Here is a 4,971-nt window from a genome sequence, read left to right as displayed (position 1 = left end):
TCCGCAAAATAAACTCTGGGAGGCAGTCACTTGGGTTTAGGTCTCTGAATAACATCTCGGGGGTTAGAAGCGTACGGACTTGCTGCTTTACTCTGGATGTAGATACTCCCATGTATAATAGCAACAGCTGCCATTTGTTCAGACACAGCTGTGGGAACGTTACACTGATTAACTCATTTAACCACCACAGTAACCATATGCAAGAGGTACTATTTTCACTCCCATTTTACAGATGAGAAAACTGAGACTCAGAAAGCAAGTCGCTTGCTGAACGTCAACTAACAAGTGAGGGACCAGGATTGGAATCCAGGCATTTTGATCACAAGATCCCTCCTGTTTGTTTACATTCTACTCCCTCCTCTGTTGGATTCTCGTGATGTGAGTCACCCTGCATTACCACTGATGTGTGTCGGCTTCCTGTTACTAACTACAAGCTCTCTGAGGGCAGGGAGCTAATTCCGCAGGTGCTATGGTAGCCTGCTCGGCCCGCCCCTTCATTCTCTCAGTCGCCCCACTGGCTGGCTTGACTCTGTGAGGCCATACCATCACAGTGATGTGCGCTGACCTCATAGTAAGTGGCCCTACTTCAGAACCCTGAAGGCAGCAGAGCACCTCAGTTCAAAGGATAGAGAAGGAGCAGATAACTGGGCCACAGTTAAACTTTTTCCGATAAAAGAATTAAAATATTTAAATAATGGACAAATGCCCTAAGTTATTTTGCTTTTTTATTTTTGTGCTTTTAGTGGACTGTCACCTTTATTTACACGTAGCTGATTCTGGTGAGTAAAAATTAACTGGACAATAATAAGCTTAGAAAGTAACACTAGCTGGGGCGCCTGGGTGGCTCAGCTGGTTAAGCATCTGAGTCTTGACTTCCGCTCAGGTGATGATCTCAGAGTTTGTGAGCTCGAGCCCCACATCCGGCTCTGAGAGCGTGAAGCCTGCTCAGGATCCTCTCTCTCCCCTCTCTCTCTCTCTCTGCCCCTCCCCGACTTTCTCTCTCGCTCTCTCAAAATAAATAAATAAAGCTTTTAAAAAACAAGTACCACTAGCCACTGGGGAAGTACAATTATATCCTAGAGTAATTACATTTTCCTGTGACAAGTTTTCAAGATAAGTAAAGAGTTGCGAATATTATGCAGCACCCATAAAACTCCATGGATTGCCAAATGAATCAAATGAAAACAACGAAGCATATCAACACAATGAATATCCATCAAAATATTCAGGTATATCACACAAAATCCTCATTCCTAACCCTGATCATACGAACCCGACTGTAATTGTCACTTGATGCACATGTTTTAGTGGTAGAGAATATTAGTCCAGACATAGATGATTTGCAAGTGTTACGGCATCCTTTCGGGTTATTTGTCTTTTGTTTGGCTCTGCACGTTTTGTTTGAATACTAGCGAAATTCTGTTGATCTCAAAAGACAGGAATCGACACTTGACAATCAGTAAAGTCAGAAGGTGAATATCTGTTGGAGATACGCAGTATGCAAAACCGATTCAATTTCTTACAAAGTAAATAGTATCTACATGGTATCATAACACTTAACTCGTGTTCGTCTTGGCCCCTCCCTGACACTGCCTTTCTTATTGTCTGATGAAGAGGCTTCTTACCCTAAAACAAAGCAGACCAGAAAGCAAATGGAAGTAACCTTAATGTTCCACATTAATGATGGCAAATACTTGATGTGGATACTTGCAAATACAGTAAAATAATTCTACTGGACATGGAGTGCTTTACATTAATTTTATTAACATTCAACATTTTAGCCACAGGAAAACTACATTTCCAGCTCCTTGTACAATTCCGACTTATTTCCTAAGCTTCCTAAACCAATCTCTAACCTGTCACCTCCCTCAGATCTCCTTCTAAGCAGGAGCCCTACCTTCTGCCCTTCCCTACTACTCTAGGGACATCAAGGGAAGTTGAGGGCAAGTGAGGATCCATAGCCATTCCCAGGGACACTGCTGCACGACTGCAGAAGGTACCAGTGTGGCCACCAATAGCCTACATGGCACTTTTGTGCAAACTGGAGACAGATGCCCCCTCAGGACAAATGGATTTGGGAAAAGGTGCCCCTCGAGATTAACGAATTAGTCACATATCCCCCCCCTTGCTGGACATATTAGAAATGAGAACCCTCTGTGGGCTTATACTGCCCCGTGGGTTCCTAGCGTAGCAAACAGAACACAGGCCGATCTTCAAGCCTTACTGCCCACTCTCACCCACTAGGTGCCTTTGTGCAGCACACAAATTCTGCAACCGCACACAGCAGTCCTATGAGCGGCACTTCTGGTGGTTTCTCTTCTGTCTTGGCCCTCCTGGAACTCTCTGAGACCACGTGATGCAGAGCGCTAAGAGCCAGGAGGCCACGGCTGTGCTTGCAGCTTTCTCCCCTCCTGAAAGGTGTCCTTTTTCCTTATCTTTGGCATATTTGCTCACTGCCTGCCGTGAGCAAGCCACCGCTCCTCACCCGTCTACTGGGGGTGTGAGCCTCGGGACACCTTTCAGCTCCAGTAGGCTGTGCCACCTCATCCTGGACCAGTGAAGGGACAGAAAGTGAGGGAAGGGAAGGAGTGGGGTTTGAGATAGTCAACTCACCTTGTTCGGTTTACGGAATAATATAGCTATAACACCTGTTGCTCCTTTAACCAGTTTATACCAACAATAATTCCTCTGTGTTTTTATTCCAGGTATAATGAAAAACAAGAGTACCACCTCCAAGATGAAAATCGAGCGAGACAATGATATAGCATATGCTATACCTAAAAGATACATCAAATGGAATATAAGGAATATGGATTTATAAAACTCAATCCATAGTTTCCCTTTCATATACAACCACACAACCGGAAACAATAAATGCATCATGTAATCAGAAAAGTATGGCCACTATTTTTTCAGCCAAACATATTGCAAGTGTCATTGCGAGTCGGGAATTCAGATTCTTAACAATGCAGGAGAGAAGTACTTTGATAAGGGACAGGAGGTAGACAAAATAAGGGAGCTAGGCATTAAGTGGGAATTTAATTTGTATTTGATTATATGGACTGTACAATGTAGTCTCCTTTTTTGTCTGTTTACAATGGTGTTTCTGAGTTTTTAGGCATATCTGATTTTTCTCTTCTTTTCCCCTGTGGGAATGACAATACAATTTACAAATACATCACTGATACACAAAGTTAAAACAAAATTAAGAGAATTGTTTTTCTTTTTAAGCAGTGGTTCCACATAGACTAGCTCTTGCTAAAGTAATTTTAATTGTGTGCGTAGCTAGCCACCTACCTTCCTCTGACAGGTGGAATGACTATTTTTTGCAACATATAAGTGTATACTGAACAGCACACACACTATTAGATAAGCAATTGCATATTAACTAAGGTGGTATTTAGTATCAACTAATGATGATGATGATGATGATGATGATGATGATGATGATAACCACGAAATTATAACCATCACATATTTCACATCAGTGTTTTCCAAGATAATGGGGATGTGCTCTTGAGTTGCTTCAGGGTCCCAATCCTTTAAAAATAGATCATAACATAACATTATTTAGTAAATGGAAAATATCATAGTGCATCACATATATTAAATTGTTATCCCCAGGGCACCTGGCTGGCTCAGTCGAAAATGCATGAGACTCTCAATTTTGGGGTTCTGAGTTCAAGTCCCAAATAGAGTGTGGAGATTACTTAGATAAATCAGACTAAAAAACTGTTATTACATGTATTAAATATTTTATGACACTTTCTTGTTATACACAGTGAGCACACGCGCGCACACACACACACACCACTGCGTTGTGATATAGAATGTATTTCCAGAGATGGGGCACCTGGATGGCTCAGTTAAGTGTCCAATTCTTGATTTCAGCTCAGGTCATGATCTCACAGTTTGTGAGACTGAGCCCCACATCGGGCTCTCTGGTGACAGCACAGAGCCTGCTTGGGATTCTTTCTCCCTCTCTCCCTGCCCCTCCCTTGCTTGTGCATGCACACACTCTCTCCAGATACATAGACCTCAAGAAATAAATAAAATAAAATATTTCCTAGCATGGTCAAAAAATTTCTGAAAGCCACGGTTCTAGATACCAGTCATCTCCCAATGACCCGCCCAGAAACATGGTGTCATGAAATGAACATACTATTCCAGTTGAAGTCTTTACAGTGCAGATCAGAAAAGGATAACCATCTTCTTTTTCATGAGATACTTATTCTTATTAGCCCAGCCTGTGATAATATCAGGAGGGTTTTTTTTTTAATATGGATCACACTGTTTGCACATATTAAGCTTGTGGTCAAGCTCAAGTTCTTTCAAGTTGTATTATCAAGCTGAAATTAGCATTACACAAAAGTGAGCCATGATGTGTCCTCCTATTACTAGCAGGAAGAGGTAGAACTCTGAACACAACCCATATATTCTGATTCCGACTCCAGCATTCAAATATATCACATCATAAAGAATTTAAAGAATTATAAACTTATCTGTTCAACTAAAATTAAGTAGGAAAAAAAACCTGAGCATACAGCCATGTAAAGTGTAGTTATTTTTTCATGTAGCCATTTTAGGACTACTTTGAAGTAAGCAAATCTAGGCAAAATGGAAAACAAATTCAAAGAAACCTTGCTATTGACAAAAAGTACCTGGAATATTTGTTACTGAGCTATCTACTTTGGTTATCTAGTTATGTGGATGATCTCAATCTGCATTGATTCAATTAATTCAAATGTGCAATCCTTGTGTATTTCATTAATGTGCACAAATATCAAAATAAATACAAAGTTTTCAAAAATAATTCCCCAAAATTTAAATTGAAAGGATACGCCCCTGATCATTCAGTGCTCCATTAAGGAGCTGAGCTAAAGCAATCTCTGTTTCCATATTTGGCTTACCCAATCTGAGTATCTTTAACAATGTTTAATACAGGCCAAATTCTTCACATCAACCAGCATG

The 4,971-nt window shown here is 40.9% G+C and overlaps 1 long non-coding RNA gene across 1 annotated transcript; it reads left to right on the top strand.

Annotated features, from left to right (window-relative positions):
• Positions 1-604: 604 nt before the first annotated feature.
• On the top strand, positions 605-2,889 carry LOC109250441 (uncharacterized). Its single transcript, XR_002073027.2, has 3 exons — positions 605-779; positions 1,143-1,229; positions 2,706-2,889. It is a non-coding gene; the product is annotated as an uncharacterized LOC109250441 (long non-coding RNA).
• Positions 2,890-4,971: the final 2,082 nt, after the last annotated feature.

Source organism: Panthera pardus, unplaced genomic scaffold, assembly GCF_024362965.1.
Source record: "Panthera pardus isolate Hobbes unplaced genomic scaffold, ASM2436296v1 HiC_scaffold_27, whole genome shotgun sequence".
NCBI lineage: Eukaryota > Metazoa > Chordata > Mammalia > Carnivora > Felidae > Panthera > Panthera pardus.
The sequence above is the reverse complement of the archived record's forward strand: the minus strand, read 5'-3'. Positions and strand labels throughout refer to the sequence as shown.